This window comes from Catharus ustulatus, chromosome 1, assembly GCF_009819885.2.
Source record: "Catharus ustulatus isolate bCatUst1 chromosome 1, bCatUst1.pri.v2, whole genome shotgun sequence".
Lineage (NCBI taxonomy): Eukaryota > Metazoa > Chordata > Aves > Passeriformes > Turdidae > Catharus > Catharus ustulatus.
Genome location: NC_046221.1, coordinates 48,914,183 through 48,926,603, shown reverse-complemented (window position 1 = coordinate 48,926,603; position 12,421 = coordinate 48,914,183). Strand labels below are relative to the sequence as shown.

Below are 12,421 nucleotides of genomic sequence, written 5' to 3'. Positions count from 1 at the left end.
TTGGTTGCTTTCTTTAGTCTTAGTCAAGAAAGTATATTTGGTTTTGTTCTTAATTCTGAAGTTGTGTGCTCTCTAACTTATAACAGAATCTTTGCAGACATTTTTGCTTACTACCAAAGGAAAACCTATTTGGCTTCCAAGTACAGGATAAAACTCTTGTATAATCTGAATGATCGGTAAATAGGGCTTTCTTTTTTTCTTGCTTATGTTAAACTGCTATGCAGCAAAGTTTTAAACCCAAAGAAAACTTAAGTTTTTATAAGTTTGTCAGAGGAGAAATATAAATTTAAGTCTTAAAAGTGTCGATTGTTATTTCCTGTATAGGTATCAATGATGAATACAGTAAATTCACGAATACAAGCCGCACTGAGTATAAGCCGCATCTCTGGGTGTTGGCAAACATTTCGGTTTTTGTCCATAAATAAGCCACACCCAAGTATAAGTCACTCTGTCGTTCGCAGCAAGGACCTGGACCTGCGTGCAACAAAGTTGCCAATTAGTAACAGAACCGCAGGAGGGCGGGGTTTACTGGCTCGGCTCAGGCTGTGCAGGCTCGGCCCACTCGGGGCTGCTGACGGGACCAGGTGGCCAAGCCCGGCGGGGCCACTTGACGCGATCGCTCAGCGGGGTTGCTCGGGGCTGGCCGCCGCTGCCACTGGGCTCGGTCACCCCGGCCCGGCGGTGGCAGGCAGGGACAGAGCTTCCCCCGCTCCTGCGGCAGCGGGCGGGGATGGAGTTTTCCCACGCCCGTTGCGGCGGCAGCGGGCAGGGACGGAGTTTCCCCGCTCCTACCACGGCAGCGGCAGGCCAGGATGGAGCCTGCCTGCTCCTGCTGCGGCGGGCGGGGACGGAGCACCCCGCCTCCTCCCCGAACCGCGGCAATGGCGGCGCAGGGCCCCCCTGTCTCTCCCCCCAACTGCGGCAGAGGAGGGAAGGAGGGGGCTCTCCCGCCTCTCTCCCCGCCCCCCGTGCTGCCTGCAGGGATCCAGGCTCCACTCACGGCGCAACAGAGTAGCAATTTGTAACAATCGCGAAATGCCAGCTTTGTAGCTGCTCGACTTGGCACTCTGGCTGGCACTTCTGAGGTTGTAAATGTCAGAAAATTGTTCACATATTAACCGCTCCTGAATATTAGCCGCATTTCTGGTTTGGGAGCCAAATCTTAGTCAAAATGGTGCGGCTTGTATTCGTGAAATTACTGTAAGTTTTAAATTATGGTGTTTTCTTCCTTTTTTTACTATGGACAGCTGCTCTCAGATTCTGTATTGAACATACATAAACTGTGTACAGCTTGTCCATGAAATGTTACCTTTTTAGTTTGGCAGATGGATCTAACTTGACTAATATTTAAGAGCTGCTACAGAAACTGATATTTTTAAAGGAGTGTTGTAAGTGTCAGTCTTGGATATTATAGGGCTTATTTCTGGAAGACATTGAAGTTTCATCTGTTTGACCTGTGTGTTCTCCTCACTTTTAACAGGATTTTTCTCTTACTATTTTTCTTTTTGTCCCTGTGTTAACTGTAAGCTGTGCTGTTATGACCTGCCAGTATCCAGCTATCAACAGCCGTTTGTTGCTTCTTACAGATGTTATTCAGGTTAGTTTTCCATGCTGTAGGAAGCAGTTGGTGGCAACTCTCTGCTTTTAGCAGACTAGATTAAGAAAGCTGTTAGCTGTTAGGCCTGGTTTGGTTAAAAGGTGTAGAATTGTCACTGCTGGTTTATATTCAGACAAGGATAAATTTGGCAGGTTTCACAAGGCTGAAATAGTGAAGTGGAAAATTCAGGCTGTTGGTTGGATGTTGAGGTAGATGTTCTTGAGAGCTTTAACCAGAACACAGAGCTGGAGTGATGTGTCACAGAGGCCACACTTCCATGAGATCATCTTAAGGTCATTTAATCTCCCATCTTCAACAACTTACCAAGATATGCAGGCAAGGAAAAGTGAAAATATGGTTACTGAGAAAAGTGAGTGAGCAATAGTGATGAGATAGGAAGCATGACCAAAGAGTTGGAGGCAGATGGAAGCTACTGGCAAAAGCAAAAAAACATAAGCTTGTGATCATGAGTAAATACAAAGCAAGTGTTGAAAAGTAGATTGAGGTAAGAAATGTGCACTTTTTAGAAAAGGAAAGAACTAGTTGAAAATTAGTCAGATGAGGTCTTTGTTGCATGTGTTTCTGAGTGATTTCCGTAAAGAATTGAATAGCATGTGAAGTATAACAGGTGGTGATGAAAGAGAAATCAAAACCCTAGGAAAACAGTCACTTTTTCTTAGTGTATCCTAAGCATAAACCAAAACAGTTATGTATTACATGGTTCTAGGCAAAGCCAGATGCAGAACTGTAGTAAGTCTGTGGCATGAAATGTAACAAAAGGCATGAGGATTAAAGCACCATAGGATGTGCCCCAATTAATCTGTATACCACTCACTTTTACAACTTTGAATGTAGAAAAACTGATTAAAAGTTATTCTTTCCTTTACCTTTCAGGAAAACCTGAAATGACAGATGCGTTTTTAAATGTAGGTTAACATTCAAGTGTATGGCAGCATGTGCAATACCTTCATGGTGTGCTAATGTAAGACACTTGTATCAGAAACAGACACAAGTCAAGCATATTCCATCTGTAATAACTATGGTGTTAAGACAGAGCCGCAGTGCTGATGGAGCAGGTGCATGGAAAGACTAACACACAGCTACTCCTTAGCATGATTTCCTAATACTTTGAGTTTTGAAAAGTGCTTTGCAACTGCTCTGTATCCATAAAAATGTGTGTTGACTTCTAAAGCCCACCTTACATTGAGTTTAGCAGTGCTACTGTTACCTTAAGTTGTGCTGCTTTTACCCCAGCTGGCAACTGTGTACCCTACAACTGCTTCTTCCCTTCCCCCTTTCTTCCCTCCTTCCTGGAATGGAGAGGAGAATGGGGGAAAACTGTAGAACTCATGGGGTGAAATAAGAACAGTCTAATAATTGAGATAAATTGAAATACAATGGTAATGCTAATAATTGTAGTAAAAAGGCTACAGAGAAAACCCAAGAAAAATGAGGCATAATACAGTTACCACCTGCTGATGAATGACCAGTCCATCTCTCCGCTGCACCTGACACCATTTGGGATAGCTTACCCCAATTTATATCCTGGGCATGACTCTCTATGCTTGGAATATGCATTTGACCAGTTCAGGTCAGTTGTCTTGGCCATGTTGCCTTGTAGCCTCTTGTGTGCCTGCTCCTGGCAAAGCATGGGAAAAACTGAAGAGACCTTGATTTGGGTAAGCACTGCTTAGCAACAACAGAAACCGTGTGTTATCAGCATTATTGTCACATTCATTCCAAAACACAGCACTTCATAGTTTTGGCTACTAAAAAAAAATTAATTCTATCCTAGCTGAAATTAGGGCGCAAGTGTAACATAAACTCAAGCTGGAGACTTCTTGGGTACAAAATAATGGACAAAGGGATTTATTTTTTTTCCCTGTTGTGAGCTTGCCATCTCTTGCTCCATGCTACTATTTGGTTGGGAGACCTTGAGAGGCAGAATTGGTTTTCCAGTTGCTCCCTGTTGCCCTTAAGTTCTGGTGATTCATAGAGAAGTTACCACCTGATATTTCAGGCAAAGTTTGCTTCAGTCTGAGGCAACACTACCTTGTTACTATTGTTGCAGCAGAAGGAAGAAACCCAAACAATTGTCAGTGATGTTTGTAATCTTAATAGCTGATGCAAAATGACTGATGCTTCCATCAGATGGTGGGATTAGTCATGCTTCTGCTGCTTGTTTCCTGTATGAACTGTAAGTTTTCTAGTGTAATCCACATTTAGCAGCCTTTGCTGTTAACAGGAAGCAGTTCAGAATTTATCCCAGTGAGTATGAACTCTGACCTATTTTTGGATATATTTGGGTTGGCTGTTGTAGACCCAGCTGCAGCCCAGCTTTGTGCACCCTTGTTAGTAAGGTTGGGGACCTGCCTTTACTCTGGTGCCAGCCAACTACCAAAGTCTCCAGGGTGCAATGCAAAAGCTTCGATGCTGCTGGCATTCAAGTTATAAGGGGATTAATGTCAGCATGGCTGTTCTGTGGTGAGGTACTCTTCTTTAAGATTCCAGTGTTCGTATAGGTAGGATGATGCAAACTGGGAATGAGTTACTTCATCACTCACAGCCTTTGTTTCAGATTCCCTACTTGTCCAACTAATAAGGTAATAGAAGGTTTCATCATAATTCCTACCCTCCAAAAAGAAAAATATTTAGCCATTCTGTGTGGTGGTAACTCTGCAAGAATGCTAGATCTGGAGTACCTGTTCAGTTGCAGCTTCTTTCTCTTGGCTGGATTTATTCACTTGCAGCTGTCTCTGTAAGCTCTTGATTTTTAAAGAAGAGGGGTGACTAATGTGGACTTGCTAGTTTAGACTTATTTTAAAGGACAATCAACCCAGTAGCGCTGATTGGAGAGAAGGGAATGGACCTAAAGGGAACCCTCCATAAAGAGGCTAGGACTGCCAAAATTCTTTCGCATTTGCAGAGGCAAGCACAGTGTCAAGTGGGAGAACTGCTATGGAGCAGCATTTCCACTTCTTTACTAAGACAATTTTTCTTCTCTTTTTGAGGATTAGTTTGTACTTGTTTTAGACTTTGTTTAAACAACACGAGGGAATGTTTTTTTCCTTTAATGTGTGTTAGTAATATTGGTGGATGATTCTTGCATGGTTTTAGCTGTCCCAGGAATAAACTGCAAATTTACTGGTGATTTTTGGAGTAGGGAGCTTATACCTATGCTTATACTTAGACTGCTGCAACTGAAGCTTGCTCGTACGGTGTGTTTAAGCAGTGGAAAAATTGAAGACTGTTGACATTTTTTTTCCCTAGCTTTGCAGAAATCTAGAGAGGGAGAAGCTAGGTGGGAGGAGCTCATGAGACACATGTAAATTGGGTTGTGGATATGTTCAATTTTAAAAGAGGAAGGGCTTTTTTGTGCATGTACACACATTTTCTTTATGGCTTTAAAAAGACTGCTGACCTTAGCTGCTGGTTAGAAAGGAAAGCCAAAACCTGGTCTTTGTGTTTAAGTTACTGTATTTGGGTGGCTTTCTTGGTGTTTCGTTTAGTAACTTGGTGCAAGGTCAAACTGTAGCCATAAAATAACAACAGCAGTGTAAAAATATACTGCTGTAAAAATAAATAAGCCCCTTGCCTAGCCGGTGAGCCTCTTGACGCTCTCATTTGTCAACCGGAGATAATTAAGGAAATGATTAATCGACAAAATAAGAGCACGTCATTGGTGACGCGGTAATCGGGGATGCTGAGGGCAAGGCTGGATCCCGGGCGGGGCAGCGACGGCGCTGCTCCAACAAGCCGCTAGATGGCGCCGCCGCCCGGGTCGAGAGGGCTTGGGCTACCGGAGCTCGGGCTACTGCGGCTCGGATGTGGGCCCGCCTTTCGCTGCGCTGCTGCAGGCTGAGGAACGGGGCTGCAAGCTCCCCTTGGGCCACGACGGCACTCCTGGGTTCGCTTCGTGTGCAGGGAAGACACATTGTGTGCTGGTCCCGCGGCAGTAGGTGACTGTGGTTAGTGAACGTGCTGAGCAGAGGTTCTGTGTTAAAAAAGGTATTTCTTTTCACTGTCACTAAGACTCCTTGCTAGCGGGAGTGTGGCGTTCACTTTCAGGAGATAGCTGATGCTGCCAGGGAAGACTGGGTAGCTTCCCCTTCAAAAAATCATCCCCAACCCAAAGCATCCCTGATGCAAATCCTCCTGCGGTACCCTCAACAGAGGTGAGTTCCTGCAGCTGGCATGAAGGCTTGCTCACTCCATGAGTCCTGCTTGAGATAAGTGGATGAAGTATTGCGAGGGAGCTGCTAAATTGTTCCCGTTGTTGTAGCTTTTTTCTGGCTCAAGGGCTTAATAGTCCAAATATGCCTCCAAACAGCTGTGTCTGTAGCTTGCCTGTTCCTGAGATGCTTGATTCTCCCATTCAGATGCTTGTGGTAATGCTGCTGCTTGGTGAAGCAGTGCTGTAACAAGCTAGACACCTAGTGTTTTCATCTGGTTGAAAAAACCCAGCCACCATATTATGTGACACAGAGTAGGCTCTGGGAAATGTGGAATCATCAGTTTACTGAGTTATATGCTAGTTTTCCAATGCTGTTGATTTAAAAGAATGTGTGTTTTGCCCTGTGGCCAGAAGGATGCAGCACAATATGGAAGTTACAGCATGAATACTGTTAATTAAAAGGACTGTACATGATTTGGATTTGATATGTGTTAAATTAATTTTCCTACCAGTTAGATGTAATGCAAAAGCCATCATGGGTCTTCCTAGCAAATAAGCTATGATGTATGGATCCATTTCCACTTTAGAACAAATATTTTTTTTTTAATTGCTGAAGCAAGCATTTGTCTTAACTCATCTGAATCATTCCCAGGCACTGCTGTGGAGGACAATTGATAACTTCTTATTGCTGCTTTGCCAATTGCGTTTGTCTAGTGAGGGCTGGAATTTCTATGGCCTTGGCCCGAGGGCTTTTGAGGCCCTTTACTAAGTCAGGTGACAGGATGTGCAGAGATCCGGTACTGTAATACCGGTGACATTACCCAGTCACACTGGGTAGCAAAGCACAGCATTAGGCAGTGGCAGAAGCTTGTAGAAGTAGTCATGCTTAAGGGATTTCAGAGGCTGGATCTTTTCTGGTCTCATTCCCAGCACGGGCACATGAGAAGCTCAGCTGGTGCAGTGGAGGAGGGCAGCATGATGTGTCAAGAACGCTATTCAGCAGCAATTGCTGTAGAGGATTCTGTCTCATGGGACCACAGTTATTGTTCCAAAGTCCTGTTCAGGATCTGAGAATGCACATTTTTAATGCACTTAACCTGACTGGACAACATGTTCAGCTCAAATTTCTAGGGAAATATGTAAAATGTAGGCAGAACCTTAAAACAGTTCTCCCTCTTCTTCATCTGGTGTTTGCACATCATATGAAGCCTGTTAATAAGCTGGGTGGATTTGGGCCTGTTTGCACTGCACAAAGATCTGATCCCAAAGTTATCTGAGCTATTACAGACATGCATAATTTTACTTGTATATGAAATATATAATATCATATAGCTTCAGTTCCTCTCTTCCTTGGCTGATTTGTGTGTCTACAGTGATCCCAATTTCCTTTCATTTTTCTCTGTACTGACTTCACTCTCCTTTTTGTGACTGAACTTTAAGGACCTTCCATGTGTAAAATGTGAGGCATAGATTAGTGTGATAACCATACAGTTAAAGTTTGCTTTTCTTGTCTTGGCATTTGTTTCTGGGGGATTGGTGTAGCATGAAGATGGGCGGTGGTGAAAAATCAGATGGTGAAGGTCAGGGAACACATTGTGAGGAAAAACTGTTGGGAAGGTCTCTTCCTCTTTTCTGTGTTTGTAAACATTCTGGATTGCCTTATGTCTGTTAAAGAAGGAGGTAGAATTTTAATATTTATAGAAGGGAAATAATACCAGGTGTTTTTTGTCAGCCAAGCTAACTTTCAAGTAGTATAATTGCCCGTCACTGAGGGTCTGCAGTCTACAAACAATAGCAAGATCACAAAGACAAGTGAATTTTCAAATCGGATATTTGAGAGTACAATTAGCATCATTGAAACAGTTGAAAAAGGTTTCAGAGAGCTTTGTTGATGCCATGAGATTTTACTTTGTTATTAAGCTGAGAGAGTGCCTGTTGCCTTGGTATCCACAAGGCAAATGATACCACTTTATATTCTCTACCCCTTTTGATGCCAGAAGATAAAGAAATTAGGTCAAAGAACATCAAGGGTGAATTATACTGATTTTCTAAGTTTTCTGTAGAGCTTATTGCACTGCCCTTCTGCCTGTGTAGAATTTTCCATTTTTAAGAGGAAAAATTGGAATTGCATGCATGGATAATGATCATCTTGAAAATCAATTTGATTTTGATTCTGCACTAATGTTTTTGCCCATTGTAATTTAATAGGTATAGTGATCTTCCTTGTAGTATAACAGACTGACTCACTCTGTACATTCACAAAGACATGCAAGCACTCACTTTCAGTCACATATATATCCAAGGAGCTACTGCTCAGTTTAGTACAGCCTGCTCACATACACCAGCAGAACCTGCTGCAAGATGGTTTATATGTAGAAGAGGAATTATGGGGTCCTAGACCATCAAATTTTCCACCAGGGCATATGTATATGCATATAATGTAGAAATATGCAAACCTTTCAGATTACTGTAATTTCACAACTATAAGGCGCACCCTTTTGACTAAAATTTTGACCCAAACACGGAAGTGCGCCTTATAGTCTGGTGTGCCTTAGATAATGTACAAAGTTCAGGAATTTGCCAACCCGGAAGTGTGAGCCGTGAGCCGTGGGGGAAACCGGCAGGGCGGCAGCAGCCGGATGAAGGCGGGACCAAGGGGCCCCGGCTGCTGGGTGGAGGTGGGGCTATGGGGGTGTGGCAGCCAGGTGGAGATGGGGCCGCAGTGCCATGGCAGCCGGGTGAAGGCATGGCTGCGGGGCCGCAGTGCCACAGCTGCTGGGTGAAGGCGGAGCCGCGGTGCCATGGCAACCAGGTGGAGGCGGGCCCACGGGGCCGCGGTTCTGTGGCAGCTGCGTGGAGGCGGGCCCAGGGGCCCGCAGCCACTGGGTGCAGGCAGGCCCGGGCCCCGTGGCTGCCAGGTACAGGCGGGCCCGCAGCACCGCGGCTTCCAGGTTGAGGCGGGGCCTTGGCCAGCAACCACGTGAAAGGAGCTGGGGGCGGATCCTCACCGCAAAAAAAAAAATGTGCCTTATAATCTGGTGCGCCTTATATACTGTACAAAGTTGTGAAATTTACCGACTCCCGGGGGTGCACCTTATAGTCCGGTGCACGTTATGGTCATGAAATTACTGTATTTAAAGAGACAATTAGGCCAGTTAATAGCTAGGTTATTAACACAAATGTGTAATTAACACTGCAGTAAACTCACATGAACTGTTGGTGAAGGACCTCTGTGGGATTGCAAGGAAACCGGATTGACACTTTGGGAATGGAGGTTATAAAAGAAAATCCTGTGTTCAAAGAGATTCACTATTCAGGACAGATTAATAAAGCTAAAGGTGGTGATAATTCTCTCTTCCCAGTATGACAAATAAGGGAAAAGTCGTAACACTAGTTGAATGGACACACTTTGAATTAATAAATTTTGGGAAGAATAGTGAAAGAAAAGATCCTTGGTATAATACTTTGAGTCCTCTTTGCAGATGAGTGGGTTTCTGTAATTAAATTTCATCTCTAAAATCTAGGTGGGAAAACAGTATCTAGGACTAGTACGATCCAGATAGTCTTGTGCCCAGTCTTTTGCATATTTCTTCACTAGTCATGATGGAAGTCTGATATTGGTACTACAGACTCCAACAGCAAAGAAGTGATTATCAAAATCAAACCAAACTACTTGGATTAACTGAAAGCCCATGGAGTTCTTTTAAATCAAAAGGCTGTTTATTAAAACTAAGGTGCTTTATTTCAGGAGAGCAGACTTTGCGAGTAGGAATGAATGGATCAAGGGGAACTAACAGGCTCAAGGGTTTGTTGGAGGTGTTTGGAGCTGCTGACATCAGAAGTACAGAACTTGCCTTGACTTTGAATAAAGACAAAATCTTTGTAAGAAAGTGCTGGAGAGACAATTGGAACATGAAACGTTGTGTCTGGCAGACCAGATTTTATGGTCCTTTGAGACAATTTATTAGTTTAGATAGTTAAGATGGGATGAATACAAAAACTAGATAAAGAGGAGATAATGGGAAGCTTTGCTGACAGGAGGATTACAGGGCTGTAGACATGTTTTAAACATAGCCCTGAGGAGAAGAATTCATACTGAATAGTTCAGTTAATGATCTTGCATAAAAGCTAGCTGTGTTTGTAAGGATAGATTACCATGGGCAGTGAGATGGTGATCAGGTAACATACCTTCCTGTGGGTTTTTCCAGTGGTAGGTTATATGTCGTGGTCACAGTCCTCCTAGCCGGGGCACATCTATGACCAGGCTCTGGAGTGCCAGTGAAACTTGGTACTGACATGAAGTTATGAGGCACCAGCAATATGAAGAATTACTCTTACAAACTAAAAGCATAGCACTTGAAAACAGCAAAGGAAGAGTATGTAGGACATGATGCATGATCAGATGTTTTCAGGGAGTCATAGGTGCAAAGTAACCAGGAAAAAAAAATCCACAATCTTAATGTCTTAAGGTACCTCAAACGAGGAATTGGCAGAAGGGTAGGAATTGCTAAGTCCACTGTTCAAGGGGTTAATGTACATTGTGTAATTCCACTCTCATTTTCACCACAGATAATCTCCACAGTGGAATGGTGTTGAGGAAAGAGACATCTGGATGACCAGGAGAATTTAAATGATATAAGGTGAAAACTGAGAAATTATGAATGTTGCCTGTGAACACATCAAAGAGACAAACTCTGTCAGGAAGGGCAGCTCTTTGGTGTGAAGGGCAAAACTGGCTTAAAGAGGAATGTTTCCAGGAGTAAATTTGGGCCAGGATATAATTCCAAACCATGGAAGTGGTATCTTCCCAAGAAGAGTGATGGGGGCAAAGACCACAGGTAGGTGTAAGGTGGTGCTCAAGGAATCCTGTTACTGAGGAGTTCCCTTTTAGTTCTCTGATCCAACACCCTATAAACAGCATATTCTTTCAGGGTTTGCAGTTTGTGAGGAAGCATCCAAAGTAGCAGGACAATAATGTATTGATGCAACAATGCCATACAAGACCAGCAGGTCCAGAGATGTGATACTTCCCCTCTACTCTGATCTTGAGACCTCCACCTGGAGTACTGGCTCCAGCTCTGGGGTCCTCAGCACAAGAACGTCATGGAACTTTTGGAGCAGGTCCAGAGGAGGGCTACAGAGATGATTAGAGGGCAGGAGCACCTCTCCTGTGATGACAGACTGAGAGAGCTGTGGTTGTTCAGCCTGGAGAAGGCTCTGAGGAGCCTTGGAGCAGCTTTCCAGTACCTAAAAGGGACCAAAAAGAGAGCTGAAGAGAGACTTTTTACAGGGACATGCAGCAATTGCACAATGGTGAATGGCTTTAATCTGAGAATATTTTGACTAGATATGAGAAAGCAATTCTTTGCTGTGGGGCACTGGAACAGGCTGTCCAGAGTAGTTGTGGATGGATGGATGGATGGATGCCCCATCCCTGGCTGCGTTCAAGGTGGTTGGATGCAGCTTTGAACAACATGGTCTAGTGAAAGGTGTCCCTGCCCCTGGCAGGGGATTGAAACTGGATGATCTTTGAGGTCTGTTCCAACCCAAACTATTTGATGGTTCTAAACCTCACTGAACTCTCAGGGCACGTGTAAGAGATGAAATGTAGTTATCAGACTTGGAATCTGTCCTCAGCACTGTAAGTAATGCTTGCCTTTGTGAAAAATAAAATGAGATTCCCGAAGACTCTTGGTGTTCTAGACTTTATTTTTGTGCCTCTTCCAAAAAAATTATAATAAATAGTTGCTTTGAAGACTTCAGGGAGCTCTCATTCCTTATACTATCATCACTTTCAAAAGAAGAAAATTCCACTGGATGAGTCTGGACTCACAGAGGCTTAAAAAAAGCAGCATATTGAATGCCAGCAGACTGATCATAAGATTTATTCCTTGTGGCAAAGGTTATTACTAAGGATACTGTGAATTGCTCCTATTATACTTTAAAATAGTTTCATTGGTCTTTGAATAAAGGCAGCTCTCAATGTCTTGGAAGTTTTGCCTCTCAAAATGTTAGTAGACAAATCACTTTGTATGTGCAGTGCTTATCCTTAATAAAGATAGTGCTCCTTAATAGTGATAGATAAAAAGATAGTGCTCTATCCTTAATTCACCTGTTATCCTTATTAATCTGAATAGAAACCTGAGTAGAAAAAGATGGATGCCTGGTTATTAATATCAGAATCTTAATACTCTTTAACCTCCTGCATCTTAAACCACTGAGAATAGCTTTAACAAAGATTTCACACTAAACTTAAACCGTGCTGCTTAAACTGTTCAAGATTTAGAGCTTTTAGCTGAGAGGGCTAAACCTTTCAAATAGAGTCCTTGGATTCTGGAAACAGGAGTGTCCAGTGAACTCCCCACCCCACTGGGCTGCACATAAGTTACAGACAAGGCTCTCAAACTCCTGTCACCATGTGCCTGGTTGTATAGGGGCTCTCTTCCCTGGGTGTTGCAATGTTGCTTTGGAGGCTACTGAGGTGATGGAGTCCTGTGTCTCAGACACAAATAAGAAAAGACATGGATAAGGAAAGACAAAGAAACACAAGAGACAAGAAGGATGTAAAAATGCCATAATGAACTCCTGTGTCTTGAAAAAACCTCTAATCTAATGAGAATGGATTTTGTTGGAGAGATTGTGCTGATACA

General features: G+C 43.4%; 1 long non-coding RNA gene across 1 annotated transcript; it reads left to right on the top strand.

The window, feature by feature from the left end:
* Positions 1-1,164: 1,164 nt before the first annotated feature.
* LOC117000267 lies at positions 1,165-11,457 on the top strand. The gene is made up of 2 exons (XR_004418727.2): positions 1,165-1,597; positions 10,341-11,457. It is a non-coding gene; the product is annotated as an uncharacterized LOC117000267 (long non-coding RNA).
* The last annotated feature ends 964 nt before the right edge of the window (positions 11,458-12,421 follow it).